This window comes from Pleurodeles waltl, chromosome 5, assembly GCF_031143425.1.
Source record: "Pleurodeles waltl isolate 20211129_DDA chromosome 5, aPleWal1.hap1.20221129, whole genome shotgun sequence".
Lineage (NCBI taxonomy): Eukaryota > Metazoa > Chordata > Amphibia > Caudata > Salamandridae > Pleurodeles > Pleurodeles waltl.
In genome coordinates, this window is record NC_090444.1 from 1,720,928,391 (window position 1) to 1,720,952,987 (window position 24,597).

General features: G+C 43.6%; 1 protein-coding gene across 5 annotated transcripts in view; it reads left to right on the forward strand.

Annotated features, from left to right (window-relative positions):
- The first annotated feature begins 9,776 nt into the window (after positions 1-9,776).
- Positions 9,777-24,597, forward strand: part of ENPP5 (ectonucleotide pyrophosphatase/phosphodiesterase family member 5) — a 133,898-nt gene continuing 119,077 nt past the window's right edge. For 2 of the 5 annotated variants that reach the window (XM_069236090.1, XM_069236094.1), the window contains exon 1: positions 9,777-9,904. The gene's annotated coding sequence lies outside the window, so the exon portion shown is untranslated. Of the gene's footprint in view, positions 11,048-24,597 lie in introns of all 5 variants that reach the window. The other 3 variants (XM_069236091.1, XM_069236092.1, XM_069236093.1) reach the window with 3 other exon arrangements.

Genomic DNA, 24,597 nt, shown 5'->3' on the forward strand with positions numbered 1-24,597 from the left:
CGGAGTAGGGCTCATGAAGATTTTGTACATAATTTCATTGCCTGTCTCTGAACTTTGTTTTGCTGTTAGCACAAGTAGAAACATACAGAGAAGTTTCTGTTTGCTGCTAATTTCAACTCAATGGTCCGATTCTAAAGAAGTTGTGGAAACTATTAACACGAATTGAGGTAGCTATATATTAGTAGGAGTATTGTTGACACTGCTGTAGTATTAATCATTCTCCTTGTAACATTATCTTCACCTACATCTTCCACAATAGCCAAGCTTAAGCCTAGTGTTACCCCTAAGACCTCGAGTTTCATAGATCATAGTCTGCACGCACTGAATTATATAGCTTTGTATGTAGATGCATCTAGAAGATATTATTATTCAAATGCCTATTTTAAATTGCTTTACAAATATGTTGACAGTATGGATGCAAAGCAGGGCACAAGTCGGGGTGCATGTGGGTACACAGCGTGCCCCCACTATTTTCCCAGGGCACTCTGCAAGAAGTGAGCCCCACTGAAATATGCTGAACAAGTCCAGCTGTGTTTTCAGAGACTGGGACACAATCAGCAGCGCCTGCACCTTCGCTGCTCTCATTTCGAACAGCAACATGCAGGCAGTGAGGGGGCATTCATGTTTCAGATTCCTGCTGGGCCCAAAACAAAGGCCGAATTTAAGGGGCCATCAGGCCTCCTTTTGTTCCGCTATCATGACTGGGATCTATCTGATCCTCACACCTAGATGCAAATGCAAGGGAGGGGAACCAAGGCACACAGATTGTTGTTATCTATTCACAAATATTTAAGAGAGGCATACTTTCTATGGTGTTCAATTCTTGTATAGAAGAGATAAGCATGTATTCTGTGAATTTTAGATGTGTTGGTGTGTTACAGTATTTACCCAAATAACAATTTAAATAACACTAATTTATTTTATTTAAAGTGCAGACTTTGCAAACAATTAAGCAGAACAAATTTACTGCTATGTTTCTCCTTGATGCCAACATCTTTGTGGCAGAGTTTTCAAAACATAAGTGTATAAATTGAGGCACACATATTGTGTCAGGATTGCGTCACATTTTTGACACAACCCACACACAAAATCTCATTTGTTAATTCTCATTATGCCCTCAAATGTATTCATGATAGACCTGTGAAACATGTGTGAAGAGTTAAAATCTGATATCACTTCTTGTCATGTCACTTCCTGTGAGATCATGGGTTCTGATGTCACTTTCTGTGATGTCACTTGCATACTGCCTAACTTGCTTAGTCCTCCCACTTCTTTTTTTACGACTTGTGTCCTGATGTAAAGGTTTGATATGTCAGTACGAAGTTACCTGCGTCAGCTGGCAATTACCTATCACCATATGCCTCTTACATATGGTGATACGTGTAGCCTCCTGTTGAGTCTGTTTTATGAAGAGGGACATTTCTAATTATTTAATTCTTTTTTTGAATCTTTATTTATGCTTTACAAAAACAAATGCAGTTAAGTATAATCATATATAGTTATCAATGAGGGCCTAGGGAGGAAAAATACCAGGGGGAGATCACATGAAGAACTGTATTGATACCAATTTGTAGACAGGAGTGCGAGTACACAGTAACAGATAATAACAATCAAGGAATACTAAGAAGAGGGGTACGGGTAATAGAGCAAATGCAGGATTCAGCAGCGTTAGGCATGAATATCGGTGCAGATGGCGAGAAGGTAGTCCCTGAGGGGTTGCCAGATGTTGCAGGGTTGTGATGTGGGTGGTTGTAGTGCAGCATAAATTTCACTGGTGGTATCGCAGTAGATTAGGCTGTCGAACCATGTCCTGGTCATCGGGCTTACCCTGCTACCCCAGTGTATCGCTATCTCTCTCATGGCCAGTAATAATGCAAGTGCTATGTATTGGTAAATAGATTTGGGAATATCCACCACGTAGCCAAGAAATGCCATAAGCGGGTTTGAGACAAGGTCAATATGTATCATTAAGGAGAGAGGTGCAAATACATTGTGTGGACATATCTATGTGAGGTGAGCAAAGTCAGAGTCAGGTGTATTACATTTCTTACAATGCAAGGATCTGGTGGAGTCGATTTTGGCCAGGGTACTGGGGGTAACATATGCCCTATGTAGGAATTTGAATTGTGACAGCTTGTGTCGATGATTGGGGGAGACGAGTTTAAGCTGTGAGCAAAGGTGGGACCATATCTTGTCCATAGGAGAATGTCTGAGATCAGTCTCCCATTGCTCCCATATCCAAGTGACATGAGAGGGTTTTAATGGCATACAAACTTTATATAGCTTGGAGATCAGTTGGCTCCCTTCAGAGTCTGATATTAGTAGTGACAAGAGTTGAAATCTGCAGGAACTAAAGGGTATGAGGGGATGCTAGGGACGGAGAGCAGCCTGAAGACAACATAAGATGAAAAGATCCAATTGTGTGGCTTTCGCGAATGTGGGGTTGTTGGCATCTGAAAGGACATACCCATTGGGAAATAAATCTCTCATTGTATATAGTCAAATTTGCTGAGGGTGGTTGTACCACGCACTCATGGGTGGGGTGGACCCACAAATTATTAGTTATGGGTAAGAAAGGGGAGTAGAGTGGGTGTCCCTAAATCACTAAATCTACCCGTCATGACGATCAGCCCAGATAAGGTGAAGCAGAAGACAGTGAAGAGTAAGGAAGAAGGTATTGGTGAGAGCTATGTGGATATTGCAGATGAGATAGAGGAGGCAGGGTAGAGCAACCATCTTAAGAATGGTTATCTGAACCGCCATCGAGAGGGGAAGGCGTATCCATCTCTCAATATGAACAATAAGTTTGTCAACAGCAGGACCGCAATTTAAGCGGATCACTTGTTCCCGGTCTCTATGGAGTAGAATACCAAGGTATTTGGTGGTCACCACACCATTGAAGTGGGTAGTCACAGAGGACATGCAAAGTGATGTCCATTAGTGGAAAAAAGTCTGATTTTGCTAAATTGGGATGGAGTCCAGAGAACTCCCCAAATCAGGTAATTTCCTAGACAACTGGGGGGAGATTTGTGCAGGATCACGCAGAAAAAGCAATATGTTGTCAGCATACATAGAAATGAGTAGAGGGCCTGGATGGAAATGGAGACCGTGGTGCATATGTTTTTCCTGTAAGAGGTGAACAAGGGGGTCCATAGCAATAATAAAAAGTAACGTTGATAAGGGGAAATCCTGGCAGGTTCCTCTAGTGACTGCAAATGGGGATGTTAAGGATCCATTTACACGTATTTGCGCTACTGGTTGGGAGTAAAGAAGCATAACGAGGGCTATAAACCCTTTAGGGAGCCCAAATTTATGAAGCGTGGCCAGAAGGAAAGGCCACTCCAAAGAATCAAAGGCCTTTTCTGCATCAAGTTGTGTGACGGCCGCGGGAATCTCAGGAGAGACCCTGTTGAGCACCGCCAAAACTGTTCGAAGGTTGAAGGCTGTGGAACTATGGGGGACAAATCCTGTCTGAACTGGGGAAAGGATCTGGTCCATTAGCAATGCCAATATGGTGGATATTACTTTGGCGAGAATTTCTTTTCGAAATTTAGAAGAGAAAGGCGATGTTATGATGTGCAAAGATGAGGATCTTTGTTAGGTTTGGGCAGGAGTGTAACCACCACCTCCTGAGGTGAGGGTGGGAGCACTCCGCCGTCTAAGGCCTCAGCATACATACTCAAAAGATGGGGAATTAGGACAACTATATATGTTTTATAGAAGATGCCTGCAAGCCCATCAAGGCCAGGTGTCTTGGATCTACTAAGCGCATCTATAGCCAGAGCAATGCCTTCTGCTGTGATGGGCTCACTCAAGAATTCGCTCTGTGCGCCTCTGATCAAAACCATGGTGACCTCATCAAGATAGGTCGCCCTGGCAGTATCATCGCCAGACAACCTGGTAGAGTACAATTGTTCATAGTAGTTAAGTGGGGTGTCATCAATGTCAGCACTAGATATGATTTGCCTGCCATCGTCAAGTAATAGCTCAGGGATGTAATCGGGACCACGGATAGAATGAAGTAGTCTTGCCAAGTTGTGCCCGAGGTGCTCCTCCTCTCCATATTGACAAGCTCTAGCATATCTGTCAAGTAACGTGACCTCCCTCTCAGCCAGTGAGTGGTACTCGTCCAGTAGTGTAGCTTGCCTGTGCAAGTGGGATAGTTCGTGTGATTGCATGTCAGACCCATCAAGATCCTTAAGGACTGTTTCCACGCAAGTGATACTGGTCCAGATATCTCGGAGAACGCCCACATATTTTGGAATGCAGATACCCTGAATGTATGCTTTGAATGCCTCCCAGAGCGTGGTTTGACGGATCACTGAGACAAAATGTATCATAAAATATTCTGTTATGGCATCCCGTATCTCAGAGCGGACCACCTCATCGAGGAGAGCTGTGCCCGGGAGTATCTATTTACGTGAAGATGACCTCTAAAAGAAAGGACTAGCACGATATGAACAGGGGAGTGATGAGACAATGTACGTGGCACATGTTGTATGTCCCTGAGCCATGAAAGAGCGACGTACGATATGAGCCAATAGACTATGCATGTCCATATAGCATTCGGTGCCAAGTAGATTGTGTATGAGGGTATTGTGGAGTGTATGTGCTTTCATGCATCTTTGGGAGAGTAAGTTTCCACAATGTCCTGAATTACCCGAGCAGCCTGTGGCCTGGCAGTGGAATGCGTCCTGTGGCATCTAGTTGTGAGTCTGTCCCTAAGTTAAAATTGCCACCTAGTAGAACAAAATTGCATTGACAAAGTGGCCAATAATTACAGAAAATATCCTGAAAAAAAGTTAGGGTTATCAGTTTTGGGGGCAGACACGTTAGCGAGGAGGACACATTGGTCAGCAAGGCACCCAACCAAAATCACAAAACCGCCCTCTTTATCAGTAAAACTAGCGGTAAGGGTGAAGGGGATACTTTTATGGATTAGTGTGCATACGGCCCTTGAGCAGGTACTGTAACTAGCTAAATATCGATGTGCCACCCAATTTTTTGCAAAAGCAGGTGAAAGTGGGGGAGGTATGTTTCTTGCAAAAATACAAGTTTGGCCCCATGTCTATTAATGTAGGCCAGGACCGGCTTGCACTTACGCAGGTTATTTAAGCCCCGTACATTCCAAGTCAGACAATTAATGTCTACATTTTCAGCTCGCCCTGTCACAGTCTTGGTCATAGAGAGAGATATATGGATGGAGCAGTGCACATGTCAAATTGTAATTTCCACTAGGCCTAGCATGAACAAGAGTACACAGAACAACATAACAATACCCATAGGAACAAACACCCATCACCCACACCCAAACAGAGCTCCTAATTAGTATGTGAATTCCAGAAAAAACACAAAGAAACTAAAATTAAAAAAAACAAGGTACAGTATATACCATGAGGGTGGGCAGGGCTAAAGGCAGCATGGCCCAACAAGGCTGACTGATAAAGTATATGATAGTTGCAGGCAGAATAACGCAAACCTATCCAGACCATGATGAAAAGGTGACAAATAAGAAATTGGACCAGTGTAAGCAGCAGTCTACCGCATCCACAGATGGGACAGCAGAGGATCAGTCTGGAGGAAAAAGGTCCAAACATTGCAAGGCTCAGGGGGCCACAGAAGCCAGGTCCGGTGTGAGTCGCAGTGAAGAAGCACCAGGAGGGCAAAGTGGTTTACAGTATGATAATGCCTCAGCTTTATCAGTCAAATATATGTGACTTCCCATCCACCTCAATCCGAAGCAGGGCAGGATATGGCATATTCCATTGGGAAGCAAAGTATTGACATCCTGAAATTCACTGTGTGCTTCTTGGACTACCATTGTAAAGTCTGGGTATATAGAGATGGAGGAGCCCTGGTTCTGCAGGGGGCCACGCTCACGGGCAAGACGGAGTGCTGTGTCCCTATCCCTGAGGTTTAATAAGCAGGCAATGATTGGACGGGGTGGAGCCCCTGGTGGGAGCCGAGGACCTAATGCTCTATGCACCTGCTCTACCACAAAGGTATTCGTAAAGCTGTGGCAGTCAAGTAGTTCAATGAGCTATCTCTCTACAAATTGATCTGGGCACCCCACATTGGTGGATTCTGTGATGCCAGTTACGCAAATGGTATTTCTGCGCGTCCTCACTTCAAGGTCTTCGTTTTTAATAGCCACAGATTTGAGAAGGCGTTTCATCCTGTCTAGACACTTGGAACGGGAAGAAGTGTTGTCCTCCAGTCCTCAAATACGTTCCACTGTGCCATCCAGTCATGTACTTTGATGCTCAAGTTTCCTTCCCATGTGTTCTAAGCGTTCAGTTAACGTATCAAAGAGGGCGTTAATTGAGGGGAAGCCGGCTCATAACTCCGCCATAATGGCATCAGTCCCTGAAAGATGTTCACTGTTGGCGATGGCCTCGATGTGGTCTTCACTGTCAGATGTAGACTTCGGCCTCCCTGACTGCCAAAGTTTTTCAAAGGGGAGTTTGCATTGTTTGGGGTTGTTCTTCCCCATATTGGTGCTGGAGACTATGAAACAGTAAGTGTAAATCTGTGCTGATAAGCGGCGTGTCAGGATAGGGTGCCTCCAAGTAACAGATGAGGGAGATCTGTACGACCTGTCAGGTCTACATGAGGCAGAGGAGGGTGAGGGGTGTATAATCGTTGGTGAGGGGGGGCCTACCTCCAATGCGGCCATAGCAGTTACCGCACTCCGGTAATCCTCCGCTCCAATTCAGCAATGTAGCATGGCCGCGACCAGAGCCCGTCCACAAACCAGGGCCTCCTTCTCAGTTGTCCTGGGGGGCACCCACAGTCGATGGTGAGACATCCCTGTGACAGTGGGCCTCGGCAGGGCCCATAGGGTCCGGTATCCCAGTCTTCAGGCTCGCCCACGGCCCCTATGCCGCAGGGCCTCAGTGGAGTCCGGACCGCCTAAGCCTCCAGATATGCAGACCTCATCTACCATTTGCCGGGCATGGGAGGAAGGGTGTGAAGGCAGGGAGTGATCCGATGTATTCAGGAGACGTGGATGGTATGAAGATAGGAATGGGGGCCTGCAAACTGCGTGTTTTAGGGCAGATGCAGCTGGAGCTTCACTGCCACACGGCCCTAGTGGATGCTAGCGTGGCTACGCCCCTCAATATTATTATTTGAATAATGATTTGGTATTTTCTGAAGTTCCCTTGTTGAAGAGTTTGAATTGTCAATTCCATGCTGAGACAATGAAGATGGTTGGCAGTATCCTTAAACCAATTAAGACACTGGACACAATCAATTTGACATGTTCTTTAACTGAGGTTGAGAAGAAATGTTTTGTTTCAGTAGAAGACAGGAAGAGAGCAATGGGTGAAAGGGGAAAACAGGAAGGGATGAGAGATACAGGGACAGTAGGATGAGGAAGAAGCGAAACATTGAGACTTCTGAGCTATGCCAGCACTACTTTTAGATTGGGAGCACAAAAGAAAATTATGTGAGGGTAGAAATAAATCTTCTCTTAGCACTAAGTTCATGGGTAGAGGTGATTGTGACCATATTTGCAAATATGGAGATATTTGGCTTCTGTTCTTGGAAGGACGACATCCTGTTATTCCTGGAGTTTATTTTGTATGTGGGGGTCGTGCATATTTCAAATTGCCCAAACGATGGTATGCTATATGTTATTTGGGTGTGGTTGTCCCAAAGATTTATCAAGTAGAACATTTAAATGTTTTTGTGTTGGAAACGAAACGTAGAACTAAACGAGGTTTTATTGGAGCTGAAATTGTGTGATACACTTTAGTGAAGTGATTCCAACTGTAGGTGTAATCTTGAATGATCTCATTATTAGAAAACTGTCCACAATAGTGGATGAATTGGTCTTAGTTTTAAAATGTATTCTGCTTGGATAGTGTGTTCTTTCTTTTGCAGGTGCATTTCAAGGTTTCAATATATAGAGAAATAAGAGTTTTGTTATATGTATTAGTTTGGTTGATAATAAGGCCTGAGAAGAGAAATTTTGGCAAGAGACGTGGCAACCTTATGAGTAGCTGGAGTTCCCTATTGATCGCGTATCAGGAATGGGGATGTTTCAAGGTTGCAGTAACAGTCCTTGTTCTGAGGAATGGGAAATTCAGGTGATGGTGCAAATGCACTTAATGGAAAAGGAGCTGATTTATAACTGGGGGGGAGGAAAGAGTTACCATTGATGCTTAAGAATCTGTTTGTTTTCATTAATGCTGAAGCTGTTAGCAGTTAAGGCAGATTCTCTTAGACTTCGAGGGGTACAGACCTCTCTGCTTTCTTTATTCTTGCAAGTGTAAAGCTTTATGCCAAACACTTACTTCCTTTGCTGGAAGACTTCTACTGGAGCCTTCACTATGCTTACACCTTCTCAGGTGTGCAAATTTTCCTTAGATTTCATTTAAACCATCCTCATTCCTTACTTAGAACTCTGATTAGATGGTTTGAGAACAATTTCATGTTTAGGAGAGAGAGCAGGGGTTTCTTTATGGAACACCTGTTTCTACTTCTGTTTCTGTAGTGATGTGGTTGTTATTGCTTTGTATCTTAATATAATGAGACTGAACCAAGTGTGATTTTCCTGCTTGCCAGCAGTAATTGTGTATCTCTTTAACATTTTCAGGACATACATATATAATTGACTAATTATTGATTGGAAATAAAACCGCTTAACTTCAATTACTGATTCCTATTCCTCATTGTGTGGTCAAACAGGCTTCACGAAATGTGAATTATTATTAACTCCCTCAATGTCACGCGCCTTAAAAAGATGCATCAGATGAGAAATTGTAAATCACGCTTCTGCATGCTCTCACATTCCAAAACACCCAATGGGGGGAGACTCCTGATTCTGAAGCAAAAAATGGCTTTAATTTATCTATCTCCCGCCTGATATTTCCGCTGCTCCTATAGATTTCAAAGGAGAAAATACATTCCCCAGAGTTTGTTTTCAAAATCTCCCACTTGCCTCACTTATGTTAGCCTGTATTACATAGCATGATCTTGAACCTCCTTTATGTGAGCACCAGTTACATTACACAAGGTCAAATTCACTTTTTTTGGCAGATGATATGATGTAATTAAATGTGTCAACACAGTTCTCAGTTTTTCTTTTTTTTAAATCTGCGCACTCTGATTGAAAAATGACAATCAAGTACGAGGAGAAAAATACATTTGAAAATGTCCTTATAAAATATGTGCATTTGCCAGCATCAAGAGAAAACTATCAAAAGGTGGCGCTGTGTAGTGCTTAAATTCCAAAATGCACCTGTTCCTGTTTTGTAAGCACGCGCACGTGTTTTTTCAAGATTCAACCAGAGTCAGCATGTGAGGCTACGGACCTGTCATAGAAGGGCTATGCGGTAGTGTCGCTCTGCACACCGACAAGAAAAGAGGCCATCTTATAAAGGTAAGTTTTTTATTGTGGTATATTTAAAACGTCAAATAAAAAATAGGGATCTTAACATAGAATTACATTTAATTTAACAAAAGACTCCTTACCTGAATTGTATTTTCATAATGATGTATCATGTGGCCGATAACATGCATTGAATGTAAGAGACCCGATCCATTTCAGTCTTTCTGAGATCAGAAGTACTCGTTTCAATTATAATGGAACTATGGTAATAGGCTACAGATCTGCCAGTTCGTGAACGCCATCAACCTTGATAGCATGCACGGGTAGACATTTCCCGAAGCGACCCCTGCATACGCTTGTTTTCCTTCATAAGTCAGCATTTCAGCCCCCTCACTTGACTGACGGTTGGGCTGATCAATAGAATTTCAGTTTTGGGGACGTCACAATAGCTTACTGTCCAATAGGCGAGTCGCTGAGCCGCGGTAGGCGAAGCGTAACAGGTGCTCACGCAGTACAGACAAGCCGCAGGCGGTGGAGGGACGGCAGAGCTGGTACTCGGCCACTCAGGTAAGCCCCCTCTCCCTCCGGCCCCGCCCCTAGAACCACTGAATGGGAGTGGGAGGTGGGACCTTACCTCGCGCCCCTCGGACTGTGGGACGTTGCAGTGAGGATGGGACGTTGTATCGAATCCCCTGTGTTCTGCTTCGTCACTCACTTCGATCTTCCGAAAGGCAGAGACGATTGACTGTATACTACGACCCTACCGGCTGTTTTACTTCTGTGTGTTTCCAGAATATATACTGCACTGTCCTTGTTTTCGTCCGCTTCTAAGCGGTACACATGATGCGGAAACGAGAAACGAAAATAAACTTAATTTGTCCACTACGCACTTGCACTAACTTGGAAAAGGTGGGGTTTGAACCCATTTTTATGTTGGGTAAAGCACACCGACTATCCTTCGGTCGGTAACCCGCAGCCATTTGAGAGGCGTGGACCCCCAGCAGGGGTAATGCAACTGTCAGAAATTGGTAATGGAGGTCTATCAGTTGCTGTGGATGGTGACCACCGTAACGTGTACTCCTTATAATGACCAGTGACAAGACCTTGAAGGAAAAGGCGTCTCGGCGGCGTTGGTGAATTCCGGCCTCTTCAAACAGTTGAGGAAATGGGGAACCGTTTTGCAAGAACTGCTTCGCAGGCAGTGCTTTAAATGGAAACACAGAAGTGCAGTTACTCATTATTTAGAGTCCATGTTTGCTTCCGAGAAGTACTAGTGCTCTCCCATTAAATATATTGCAGCAGTGGTGATAAGTGCAGGTACTCTCCCTTTCAAAATAAAGAAGTGCAGGTACTCAGTAATGCACAGTACTTGCCCATTTGAAGCAATGTTCGCAGGATTGTTCGTCGAGCAGACATGTAGCCCATTGTATATGAGGCAGGATATTTTCATTTTGCTCTTTCTTTAATTGGCGGCCAGTGCACTAAGTTGCTGCTGGTCTGGTGTGGTCATACAACTTCAGACCAAACAGTTGGGCTGTATACTTTTGAACTTTATGGACTTGTACGTGGGATGTATCGGATAGGCCTGCATTTAGGCAACTGCAATAATCGAGGCATGACATGACCACAGTAAGGATGTTGTTCTGCCGCCCAGCCAATGTTGCTTGCTCTGTGCACACTCCTCGCAGTCTGCTCCCTCTCCGAATATGGGTAAACATTTGCTTTTCTATATCACGTGTTACTATGTATCTTGGTTTGTATCAGTGGCTCCCTTTTGGGAGATACGTTTCAACACAAAATGCTATTCAGTAGTATCAGAATGACTGGTATATTTGTCTGAACGTTGATATAACTGAGAATGGTTTTTATTGGTCCTGAAGATTGCGAGGGTCTTGCCATGAATTGGCCTCTTTAGCTATGGGTTCTCGTTCCAGCCCTTCCAACTTAGTCAAAACCCATGTAGGTATTTTCTACACAGAATTGTCATTTGACCTCATCAATCAACTCTGTGATCAAATATGTGGTATTCTACCCTTGCTGTCTGTGTGAGATACTCCTCTTCAAGGTCCATTAGCCTTTGTATTAGCTGTGCCCCTATGACATTGTTTACTTAAGTGGAGCGAACGAAGGCGAGTTACCTACAAATAGCTCAAAGATTCACCATCAAGCTCTTTCTCTGAAATACGTGTTCTGTTTACATTATTTTAAGCATCACAGTTACTTACTAGGCTGCCAATCATACAAAAAATTCAATTGGAACTACTGTGCCTATTTCACAAAGGCTTGCTTGGTTCAGCTGTTGGTTACTTTCCAAAGGCCTAAGGTAGGCTTAGCACCATCTTACAGCTTTGCAGCTGAGATACAAATGGTATTGGGACCAGCCTCTTCAAGAAGCTCATGTCAGACCATTCTGCAAACAACTAGGGAAGGACACTTCTTCCCCCAACATTTTGGTCACATATTACGTTTCATTCTCCCTGAGCTGAACCTTACATACATGATCCCTCTAGCTATCAATATCTGCTCTCATGATATCAACGTCCTCTTCTATGCCAATAACATGCAACTCCTTCTCTCCCTTATGGACAAAATGCTCAGTACCAGATCAAGGTCCATGACTGAAATTGCCCACTGTATGAAGAACAACTGTCTAAAGCTGAAGACCTTTGCTGAAAGGTCTGGTTCTAAAGGAATGTTATATGGTAACATGAAGCATTACAGATAAATAAAAAGAGTGATCATTTATTTGTGTGGAAGCAAAGAACTGTAGAATAACAAAAGCTTAAACATTTAGGTGACAATTTCCACTGTCAAACAAGATCTTAAAAAGCCCCCATAGGTTAATGACAGCCCCCTTTCCATCTATGCTGCTGCTAGAGAAAAAGAACATACCTTATCTATCTAGTTATCCAAGGCACTTTAATAGCCTTACCCTGTCATGAGTGCCCCCGAAAGCTCAGGCAGCTGGATAAATAAACAAAATGATTGCAGTTGTGTGTGTGTGTGTGGGGGGGGGGGGGGAGGGGAAGGGCAAGCACTTTTGTGGTAGCGCTCTACTTCTGCCCTATCAAATTTACTCCTGGTTCCCAACATGTGAACGGAGCAAAATCCCCTCTCCTGGTGATCCTCACATAATTATCTGGCAACAGGTTCTCTGTCAAGCCAGACCATAAACATGAAAATATGCGTTTTCCTTCCATGTATACAGAATCTAAAATTAGATCCCTGAATCCTTGAACATTTCCCAACCCAGCTCCAATTTAGGAAAGCACCAAAGACACGCCTACTCCCACTCTTAGGAACAAGCAGCTTCCCCAATCACTTGTTCAGTATATCTCTGGCCTTGACCCTGTAGTGCTCCACTTTCTTTTGGCTATGTTTGCACTATAGAAATACGGCATAGATACAACCATTTTCTACTCTGCCTAAAAAACAGCCAATGATTTAGTCTCTGGTACCAGCCTTTTGCCACACAGGTGGATATGGCTCTCCCAGTTTAAAATAAATACTAGATAAACCCAAGTCATCTGCCTTTGTCCAGTACAATGCCCACACCCTACTTTTGGAGGGAGATTCAAAGCTTAATTTTGTTCAGGTACGTCCCAGTTACACTGCAACTAGGCTACAGGTAACTGTCACTCCACTTTTCTGGATTGGGGTCTAGATGGCCTCTGGCCTACCAGATGCCTTTGCAGTGTCCCTTCTCTTGTGACACAAAAGGACACAGGGTAAGCAGAATGAACATGTAACCCATCCATTTTGTGTAAGGTGTGCAGCTTTGTCCCTTCTCTTGCTTAGCCACGCCTTTAATCAAGTAATGCTTCTTGGGCCTCAGGGTGTTCTCCTGAAAGTTTCCTGGTGCAGGTCAAGTAGGCACAATTAACTGAATGTGAATTTGAACCACAATACACGCTCCTGGCTTTACAATTGTTTCTACACGAGGGGGGATGGGGACTAAAGAGCAGTGCTGTGGGGGTACTCCACCTGTCATATGGCCAGGCACGTTTGTGCTCACATCATACAAGCAGGGAAAAATCAAGGTGGCAAGTAATGGCACATTCCAAGGTGTTACACAGAGAAGGCTTGTTAGCAGTGGTGCAGTTAAACGTGATCAACCATTAGTTGTCATGATGTGGTCCTAGGACCAGGACTTTTCAATGATAACAAGCATTTGCAATGCAATATGTCTAGCATTTACTTGAGTTGGAGCTATTTGCATTGTACATGCATAACTGGACATTAATTTGTCAACCCTGTGATATATTTTTAGGTTTTTCCTGCCATATAGTTCCATAGGCCCTGCATCTAACTAAAAGGCTAGTAGGCCTACTGGATATTTTTTCCAAACAAGGCCCTTAAAACAAATTACTCCCTAGAGAGAGAACATTGTTTTAACATAGTTTTATCCAGTAGAAGCTTGGACTCATTATAAGGTAGCTTAGAGGATTAATGTGGCTGCTGCAAAGAATGTGTGTTGGGCAAATCAGAAAGTGCATATACAACAAAGAAACACCCATGTAAGGCCCCCTGACATAAGATAACACAAGGCAGCTTCATTGTGTTTCTTTTGGGATATAATCCCGCACAGAGCCATGCAAATCTTGATTTGCATACCTTGGTAAATCCCAACATGGATTTTGGGTTGGGCTACGACACAAAATCTTAGTAAATCTGGGCCTTAATCTCTAGGGTTCTTAACTCAGAGACTCTCATTCTAGAGACTGTACTCTTGGCTGAACTCATGGCATCAGCCCTCATCTGAGTTGAATGGCTAAACTCATACTCTAACTCATGCAGGTTTGCGTGACCAAACCCAGATTACGAGTTGTGCGTTAATGGATTTACTCCATGGCGATATTTCCTAAGGGTATTTCCGCCGATGGGCCTAAATGTTGACAAGTGCTTTAATATCTCTGGCCATCGCATGCCTAATTAGATGTATGGATCTGGTCTGTGTACATCTCAAGAAATATTCAAAATATGAATACCTTTCAGTTCTTGTTAGTTCTATTCTTAAATTAGATATCCTATTTATTCCTTTAGATCATTACAACTGTTTGCATTGAGGCTTACTAAATTTGCTATTGTTTATGATTCTAACTGATTTACACAGTACAATTATTTTGTGAGATCCGCCTCGATTTTTCACGTAGGCTAAGAGCGCTTCCTGAACTGTTTATTTGCCTGGCAGATGTAAAGCATTGTACAAGCCAACTGATTTTTTTTTTCTACAAGTACACTGCAGTTGTTGGGACTAGACTGTCGACAGCATTGTTACTTTACATGCAGAAAGCAGTCCTATGGTAAGGGAAAAAAAGAAAAAGTGCAGAAAAAAACTGCAATTAAAAAAAAAAAAAAATTCACGTGCAAACTTTCATCAAAGTGTCTTTTTCAGTAACACACCTTCTGAAGTAAGCTACTTGACCTGTGTTGATATCCTTCTTTGACCGCCCCTCCATGTTGACTCTTCTAGTGCTACAGTGTCCTTTTGTCGCAGTGGCCCCTTCTGTGCAGCAGTTTATTGATGGGTTTCGGCTGCTTTGGAGAAGGTTTATCCTTCCTGAAAGCAGTGGACGCTGAGGGCATGGAGTCATTAGTTTTTATTTCCCTTGGTGTATTCTCATTCATTTTGCTCGGTGCAGTGGGGCAGTCCAGCAGCCAGCTGGCATAGTACTGCAGAGCGCATACAGAAATACTGCATTCAGCACCATTAATACTTGGGAGACAAGGTGATTCCATGATTTCTTTAACCGAGGATGTGCTCGGCTAGAACTACGCACTTAAATGCACAAAGCAAAAATCAATATTAACTGTGGCATAGATATTGTATTCTTACGAGATGCATTTGTGCGCCCTTTTTTCGAAAACATTACAACATTAAATGTCTGGAGCCATGGTATTCTCATAATGATCATTTAATGTGCTGCTATGCGTTGCACAGACAGAGCCGTCGGCACTCTACAGCAATTGTATTTTAATGGGTCACATACCGTGTGTGGCCTGGAACAGACAGGCAATATTCCCCCCCTACACCGGACATGGTGTTCTCCTAAAGCAAGGATGCTGAACTTTAAAGTCAGTGAGGGATATTGGAACATTTGGACAGAGGTGTAGTGGTCTGTATGTTAATTGGGGTGGGTTAAAGTGATGAGGGAGCATGCAGGACATGACAATTGGGTGACATGGATTTTGTAGGAACTTACCTGACTCCACTCTCAGGATGCAGTATGTCCAGGACCGTCTCCTCCCAAGATGTGAAAGTAGGGGGGAGGAGGTGGGGCCCACCACCAGTCTTGCGTACTATCAGCTGGTGCCTGGATGCCATGGAACAAACCTTCCCCCTGAGGTCGTTCCACCTCTTCCTGATGTCCTCATTTGTGCATGGATAGCTGCCTACAGAATTGACCCTGTCACCTACTATTTGCCACAACTCCATTTTCCTAGCAATTGATGTTTGCTGGACCTGTCCTCTGAACAGGTGTGGCTCTATCCTGACAATTTCGTCCACCATGATCCTTAACTCCTCATCTGTGAAGTGTGGGTTTTTTTGTGGGGTCATGGTAGTGTTGGAGAAGACGGTGTGGTAGTGTTCAAAGAGAAAGGCTGCAGAAAAAGGTAAATGGTGAAGTGTAGGTGCTGTGATGTGAATGTGTGATGATTGTCTGTGGTAGTAAAATGTGTGTTGTGTATGTTGTGCAGGTGTGTGATGTGTGCGTTGTGAAATGTAAATGGGTGCCTTATCTTGATTTGTGTTTCTCTCTACACTAGTGGTTGTCTGTGGCTTTGTGTGGCGTTTTAGTTGCAAAGGATTGTGGGTGTGTTTTATAGTGGAGTGTGTAGGTGTGTGGATGTGTGTCAGATGTGGAGTATTTAAACTATCCATTGTGGCGTTGTGTTAAGTGTGATGTGAGTTGAGACGGCTGCGGTTCGCACCGCCAATGGTTTTCCGCCATGGAGGAACCGCTGTTGTGATTTGTGGAACGCATTCTGATGGGTGGATTTTTGTCAGGCTGGCAGTGCTGGTGGTCGGACTCCCTCTTTCCTTCCTACATTGTCCTGACGGTTTTGGAAATTTGGATGTTTTGGGCAGACGTCACAGTTTGACTCAATACAGCGGTTGGATTACCACCAACATGGTGGTCTTTTGACGGCTGCCACCGCAGTGGTCTTCAAAAAAGGACGCCAAACTCATAATCAGCCCCTTTGTATGTTACCTCTGACACACCCAGCGTCCAGTACTCTGTTGGTCAGCAATACACACAATCATGTAGATCTCCTCAGAGATCACGCATCAAGTCTATTGCACGAGAAAATATACTTGTCTGGTCAGAATGAGCAACATTCACCCCGACACTGTGCCAGGGACGTTCAACCCGATGCATAGCTTTTTTAATGCGATAGACGAGAGGATAACTCTACATTCAGGTGCAGACTGAAGAGTTTTGTGTTCCCACGGTCTTTGATTGTTAATGTTGTGATTATACTGGGGATTTTGTATTTCTGTTTTTGAAGCACTGAGAGACTTCTGGCAGTGCAGCTGTGGGAATGATCTTACCATAGCATAGCCATACTTATGAAGCTACAAAGCAATGGGATAATTTGTTTTAGACATCCCTTGTGCCGCAAAACCCTCAATGTGAAATCAAGGTACCTACTGCAAACTTTTGCAGGTAGTCATGTAGTGACAGCTGTCATTTTTCTTTATAGCAGACCTAATATTTACCCATGTGTCTGGTGTCCGAGGTCAAGCAGATTTGCTAGAGGAGGCCGATTGTAGGAATGCCGCAAGCACCTTGCAGTGTGATCCTGAAAAAGGCTCCATTTGTTTTATTTGGTTTGTGTGCTTTAAAATGAAGGACAAGTTGGAGTCCATTGACTGGTCCTTGGGACAGAACTGCTTTGATTTCATCAGGTGAAGTACTGTAATTTGTATGTGTGATTGGCACAGTTAAGTGTATGGAACACCTAAGATGTTGGATGTCCTCAAACAGTAATTGTAAGGCATTTAATATCCTGTTAGAGAGATCAATAATGGATTTTCAGATGTGCACAACCCTTATTATGTGGATATTTAGGCATGTGATTGTTAAAAAAAAAAAAAAAAAAAAAAAAAAAATCCTGTTAGGCCCCCTCCCCCAAAACAGTTTATTTTTTTAAAAGGAATTTTTATATGCTATTACTACACAACAGTTGTTAGATTGAAAGATGTTTGAAACTGCATGTGTAGCTTGCTTTGAAGAGTAATGAAGTCCAATGTTGAGAATGTGGGTTTTTAAATCACCTGAGATATAGTTTCAAGGCGTGTGTGTAGAATTTCTGTCTGGCAGACAATTTTGAACTGAGGTTGAATAGCAGATATGGTAATTCATGCAGCATGATAACATGATTATTTATGAACCTAGGAAATGCTGGAGCCACTACAATTATGAAGCAGAAATAGAACCAAGTAGACTTTCTTGCTACTACAAGGAAACTACAGCAGGAGAAAGTTTATCTCTCTTACTAAGGCATCAGGGATGATGATCACCAAAAATACAGTGAGCCCTTTTCACGAACCTGTGCTTTTTCTGTGTGTTAAGAGGCCTATATTTCCAAGTTCAGTTCTTGTATGATTATGGAACTTTTAGCCCCAATATACATAGTCACTCAGTCATTAAATCATTGGAGTGACTATGTATTGGTTGCAGTGAAGAGAATCTGAGTGATACATTCTGATTGGTATGTCCATCTATTTCTCTGTATTAGTTAACTGATCTTCTGGATCAGATTGTTCTGTTTGTTGCACTGCAGCATGCCTCCTTAGCCTTTAAACCTCTCTTAGTTACAAGTCGCAACACAAATGATTACTGTTTATGTGTTGCACACAAAAACACAAAAAAGTATGGGGTTCACTTGTAATGAGGAGCTATACCTGGGGGAAATTTTCCTGGAGCTCCTTAACCTCACGAGGTAAGTAAGCGGTGAATGGGTGCTGTGAAGGGTCGTAGAGTGATGATGGGGGGGTATTTCCTTTATGGACTAGGTCGTCTCACACTATATAGTGTCATTGGCCATTTATTTTTAGATAGGTGACCCAGTGAGTCCTAGTTCGCACAGTGGTGTTCCATCCTTGTTTTTAACACACCAGCAGACACCATTATTAAAAGTGTACATTTCACACTGGTAACTGCCTAGGTGTTTTGATATTTTCCCTAGTTTAGCTGGATCCCACAATTTCCAGAAACCAAAAAATGTGCGCACTCCCTCCTGTTCTTTTAACAGTGAGGTTCAGTCCGCTAAAGGAAGTACCCCCCCCTTCATCACTCTACGACCCTTCACAGCACCCATTCACTGCTTACTTACCTAGTGAGGTTAAGGAGCTCCAGGAAAATGTCCCCCCGGTATAGCTCCTCCTTACAAGTGAACCCCATACTTTTTTTGTGTTTTTGGCTTTACATGTAGGGAGATAGTATGGGTCGATTAGTTTGAATTTAGATTTGTTTAATTTCAGTCTCCCTGACTCTATATTTGTTTTGATATGTGTTGCACACTACAAACTGAATTCTCCTTTGGTGCTTAAGTAATAGGTCTTTTAATGCCAACATGCATGAATAATCTTGCATAATAGCTATATAATTGTCTCACAATGACATCACAACTCACCAACTGTATATAATTATGATTTTCTCACCGTCTCATAATACTGTACCACACTTGACATCAGTTCTGGTTCTTGTAGAACTTCATGTCAGCAGGATTCACATTTTCTCCTACCGGGTAGTTGGTTACTCCTCTTTCCACACCAGAGGAAGCTTGCCCCATTAACCACTTGAGTCTTCAAAGACAGTCTATCCTGCAAGCACCTTAAGACCTCGGTACCACACGCCTGTTGGCTTTTATTGTCCACCTTAAGTTAATTATGTCTTTTTGTTGCAGCCCATAACATGTGTGCTATCTTTGGCTTTGTGTCAGCTCAGAATTGCCACATGTGTTGGTGCCATTGTAAACAGAGTCCTGACTAGGGCTCTAAATATTATTTAAGAAGTAAAATTTATGTAAACAGGAGTATGAGCATTTATGATGGACTGATTCTGAAAAGCGTGAGGATAGATGGATGAGTGGCATTTTGAGAAATTAATTGAAGCAGTGATGGATGGATGATTTGTCATTGTATGAGTGGGTATAAGAATGACAGACCGAGGATTGATCAGGGATGTGGAATTAAAAAAAAAAAATCTATTTGTCCACAATCTATTTGTCCTTAAAAAAAATAAAAAATAAAAATCTACTTGTCCCTTTGTTGCTATGTACTGCCGCGACAAATTAAGGTAGCAATATCATTATATAAGAGCTATGATAAGAGCCTCTCTGATTTATGACTGGGCGAATACTATAGTAGGGCTTGACTACTAGCAATATCAAGCCTTACCATAGCAATTTCCTTATTTTGCCACCTTTCCACATATCTACATACTGGGACTGGATCAGGTAGTAAATAATAGTTCCAGGACTGAAATGCCTTTGAATCTGTGCAAACCTACTAACTTGCAGTTTTAAGAATTTTCACCAGCTCCTCTCTAATCTTTTCCTATAATGAGAAATGGTGGCAATTTACTCCTGACAAGGGCAGAAGTAGAAGTTCTTCTAGGGTTGGGAAAAAAGTGGTTGGAGGGAAAGTGAACTTGTAAACGCTCAGTAGATTTTCGCATGAGCAAATCTACACATGCATAATTACTTGAGCTAAAATACAGTTCACAAATATTTTCTAGGAGTACTGTTTCCTGGTCTACTTCTGTAAATTCTTTTGAATTCATTAAAGCCACTAATGCAAAGACACATACCATGGGTACACTTTTGTGACTTTCTTTAAGAATTGGGCTCCTAGTTAGGTCTGGTGTTAACCAAGACATTTTGTTTTTATTAAAAATAATTTTTTCTATCGAATGGCTTTACTGTGAATGATAGCATTCAACTCTTCCACAAGGAGCAAATTGGCACACAAAGTAGTTTTGTTCAGTGCCACAAACTGTGGCAATGTGTGCTTTTTGAGACCAGATTTTTTTCTGATTTTTGCCAATATTTGTGACAATGGCGAGGGTCTGGAAGCTCCCACAGCAATAAAGTGTTACAAAAGCCGTGTCAAAGCAAGACGCACATTGACAAAACCAAAAGACTGACCACCAGTGTCGGCTCGGTTGGCTTTGCCAGTGCTTGTTTATTTTCATGTTTCCCATAATCTTGCTTCAAAGACACAGCACCTAAAATTTCATAGTAGTTCAGAAAAACGTTTCTTTTCCTACTTGCATTTTTCCTGAACATTTAATTTTGAAAGCAAAGAATCATTAATCGTGCTTACAAGCTTCTGCAAACATTTGCATCTAATCAGAGAATATTCTGGGAGCTTTATATATAGACTCATATTGTTCAACTTTTCAAATGTGTGTACGCATTTTTTTTTTTTTTACTGGAACCATTGTCAGTAGTGCAATGAGACACTGCAAAGCTTATTTATGGTGCTCACCCTCATAATAAAGGCTGTGCGTTAATGATCCTCAAATACAAGTTTAAGCGGCATTAACATGTTGGCACAACTATTACCTCATCTGTAGACACTTCCCTTTCGTTTAAACTGGCTACAAAAGGGTTTGTCCTGCAGGGGGTTGGGCCTGCTTGTCCCAAGGACAAAATAAACATGAAAACTTGTTGTCCTTGACCCCAAAAAAGATATGCCATGGGTGTCGGGCTATAGGAATTCAACACCCCTGATTGATGGATGAATACGTGAAGAGAAAAATGATTCATTGAATAAGCAAAGATGAAAACCCGCAACTGGATAGATTGTGAGTTTTTTTTTTAGTTCTTTGTAGGAACTTTCCGTTACTTAAGCAGGGATGTGGAATTCCTATCGCCCGACGCCCGGGACATCTTGTTTGGGGTCAAGGGCAACAAGTTTTTATGTTTACTTTGTCCTTGGGACAAGTAGGCCCAACCCTCTGCAGCACAAACCCTTTGGCTGCCTGTTTACAGAGAGTGGAACTCACTGCAGTTGAGGTAATGTGTTTCCAAAAGATAATGCTGTTCGAACTTGTATTTATGGTTCATTATTTGAAAGCCTTGATTATTAGGGTGAGTGCTGTAAATAAATGTTTTAAGGTCACACTTCACTACTGACGTTGGTTCCAGTACAAAAAAAAAAAACAGCTGTGTATACACATGTTTGAAAACTTTAGGCTATGAGGCTAAGTATAATGCTCCCAGAATGCTCTCTGATTAGATGCAAATGAAGTGTCATTTAGTAAAATGTGTTGATGCATGCTAGTATTTCCCAAAAATATTTCTAATGGAAAATCAGTGTAACCATTTTCAACACGAATATGGGAAGCATGAAAATAAACAAACACTGACAAAGCCAACTGATCTGACATATTTTTATAAGTCTTTTAGTTTCATCAATGCGTGTCTTGTTTTGACATGGCTTTTGTAACACTTTATTGTTGTGGGAGCTACCAGGCCCTCAACATTGTAACAAACACTGCCAAAAAAAAAAAACCAAAATGTTTTGAACTCTAAAAGCACACGTTGCCACCAGTGGCATAACAAAGGCCCCGCAGCCGCCCTCCAAGGGGCCCCTTTAGCACAGCACCTGCCCTGAGTGAGTGTGGAGAGGGGGCTCCTCCATGTTCTTTGCAAAGGGGCACCCTCCAGTTTCCTTACGTCACTGATTGCCACTGTAGTTCCTGACACTGAACAAAACTACTTTGTGTGCCAATATGCTCCTTGTGGAAGAGCAGAATGCAATCACTCACAGTAAAGCCAGCCAAAAGAGAGAGGAATAGAAGTTTTTATTAAACAAAATGTCTTTGTTAACACCAGACCTAATTAGGGACCAAGACCCACATGTAGGTAGCTTTTTGCATGTCACAAACAGCGACTTTCGCTGTTTGCGACGTGCAAAAAGCACATTGCGATGCACAAACCCAGTTTTGCGATTCAGTAACCTGGTTACCGAATCGCAAAACGGGTTTGCGAGTCGCAATTAGGAAGGGGTGTTCCCTTCCTAATTGCGACTCACAGTGCAATGTAGGATTGTTTTGTGACCTCGAACGCGGGCGCAAACCAATCGCAGTTTGCACCCATTTCAAATGGGTGCTAACACTTTCGCAAAAGGGAAGGGGTCCCCAGGGGACCCCTTCCCCATTGTGAATGTCACTGTAAACATTTTTTCAGAGCAGGCAGTGGTCCTGTGGACCACTGCCTGCTCTGAAAAAATGAAACAAAAACGTTTCATTTTTCTGTTTTTGTAATGCATCTCGTTTTCCTTTAAGGAAGCAGTCACAGACATGGTGGTCTGCTGTCTCCAGCAGGCCACCATCCCTGTGAGGGCCGCTATTCGCAAGGGGGTCGCAAATTGCGACCCACCTCATGATTATTCACTAGGTGGGCATTTGCGAAGCCCTTGCGAATCACAGATGGTGTCAGGGACACCATCCTACATTCGGATTTGCGACTCGCAATTTGCGGGTCGCAAATCTGAACCTACCTACATGTGGCCCCAAATTCTTAAAGAAAGTCACGAAAGTGCACCCATGGTATATGTTGTACCCCTATAAAATATTTGTGAACTGTATTTTAGCATGGGTAAATATGCATGTGTAGATTTGCTCATGTGAAAATCTATTGAGCATCTGCAAGTTCATTTTCCCTCCGGCCAATTTCTTCCCAACCCTGGAAGAAGTTCTAATTCTGCCATTGTCAGGAGTAAATGTCCAACCTTTCTTATTATGGGAAAATATTAGAGAGAAGCTGGTGAAAATCTTTAAAACATGCAGTTCTGATGGATACAACTACCTGTGGATTCCTCACCTCATGAATACTCCCATGGCGCCAGCATTCGACGGAAATCTTCTTACTAGTCTCTGCACGTCGACGAGGACGTCACTGTCTCGCACGCGACGCCGTCTGACGTCATACAGGCAATAAGAGGTCCTCGACGACGTGCGGACGTCAGTTCCCTTTTTTCCGTGCATTCGAAACGGTTATCTTCGAGGGAGCAACTGTTACTCTTGCGGTTACAGTGTATATCTTGCTGCGTACTCTTTCTCTGTGGAAATAATGTCGCAGAGAAAGTCTGGATTTAAGCCTTGTCGTGAGTGTGGAGGCAAGATGTCGGTGACGGATCCTCATTCCGATTGCCTTTGGTGTTTGAGCTCCGACCACGACGTCTCGACTTGTGATTCGTGTCAGCACATGAATCCGAAGGCCATTAAAGAACGTGAGGCGAAGCTGTTTATGGCCAAGTCAAAGGAGAAGCATCACAAGAAAAAGTCTTCTCCAAGACATCGGCGTCATCGAGACTCCCGGCGCCGTAGAGAATCTCGGCGTCATTCAAGGGAGGCTCGTTCCAGGTCTCCGGATCGGCGCCGGAGGACATGGGAGGTCAGCCCCACGGTGACGCCGCATCCTTCGACGCCGTTGCTCTCTCCGACGTCTCCAACTTCGCCTGGACAGGCGTCGGTGATTGAGGTATTGGAGCCTCAGGTGTTTTCTCCGGCGCAGACGCCGAGGCCGGCGTCGGGGTCGCCTCCGAGTCAGGCACCCCAGTATCCGGCTTTTCCCACCCCTGGAGCCGATAGTTCCGCATTTTTGAATGCGATGTATGCCATCTTCCAACAGATGGCTCCAGGGGGTGCTCCGGCTGGGCCTTTGGCCTTTTCTTTGGGTGATCCTGCGCCTCTTCGGCCGGCACCCTTTATGCCCTTTCTCCCGTTTGGGAACGTGGGCTCGGCGCCAGTGTCGGCGCCGGTGGCCGCTCCGATGGCTTTGGAGGGATTGGCCCCAGGGATTTCCATCCCGTCGACGTCGAGATTTCGGCCTGTGACTCCGGTGGGTCCATCCGTTTCATCTGCTCTTCAGTCGGCGCCGAAGTTACCTGTGGCGCCGGATGCGGCGTCGGTGGCTTCGGAAGATCGGCGCCGATCTCCGACTTCGGCGGAGGTGTTGTCGACTCCGCGGATTGAGCAACGACTGCATTCAAGGAGGCGTGCTCTCCGGGTACTAGAGGAGCAGGAGTACCAACGAGCCCTAGAGGAAGGAGAGCTAGAGGACTCGGGTGATGGGCTGCGTGGACTGGAGTCGGCCAGTGGGCTGGACACTTCCCCTGAGTGGGACCTTTCGTCCCCGGGGGAATATACCGAGGAAGCTGCTTCCTTTCATACAGTGGTACGGAAGGCAGCTAGTTTTTTGGACCTGCCTTTGCCGGTGGTGGAGGCGAAACAAAACCT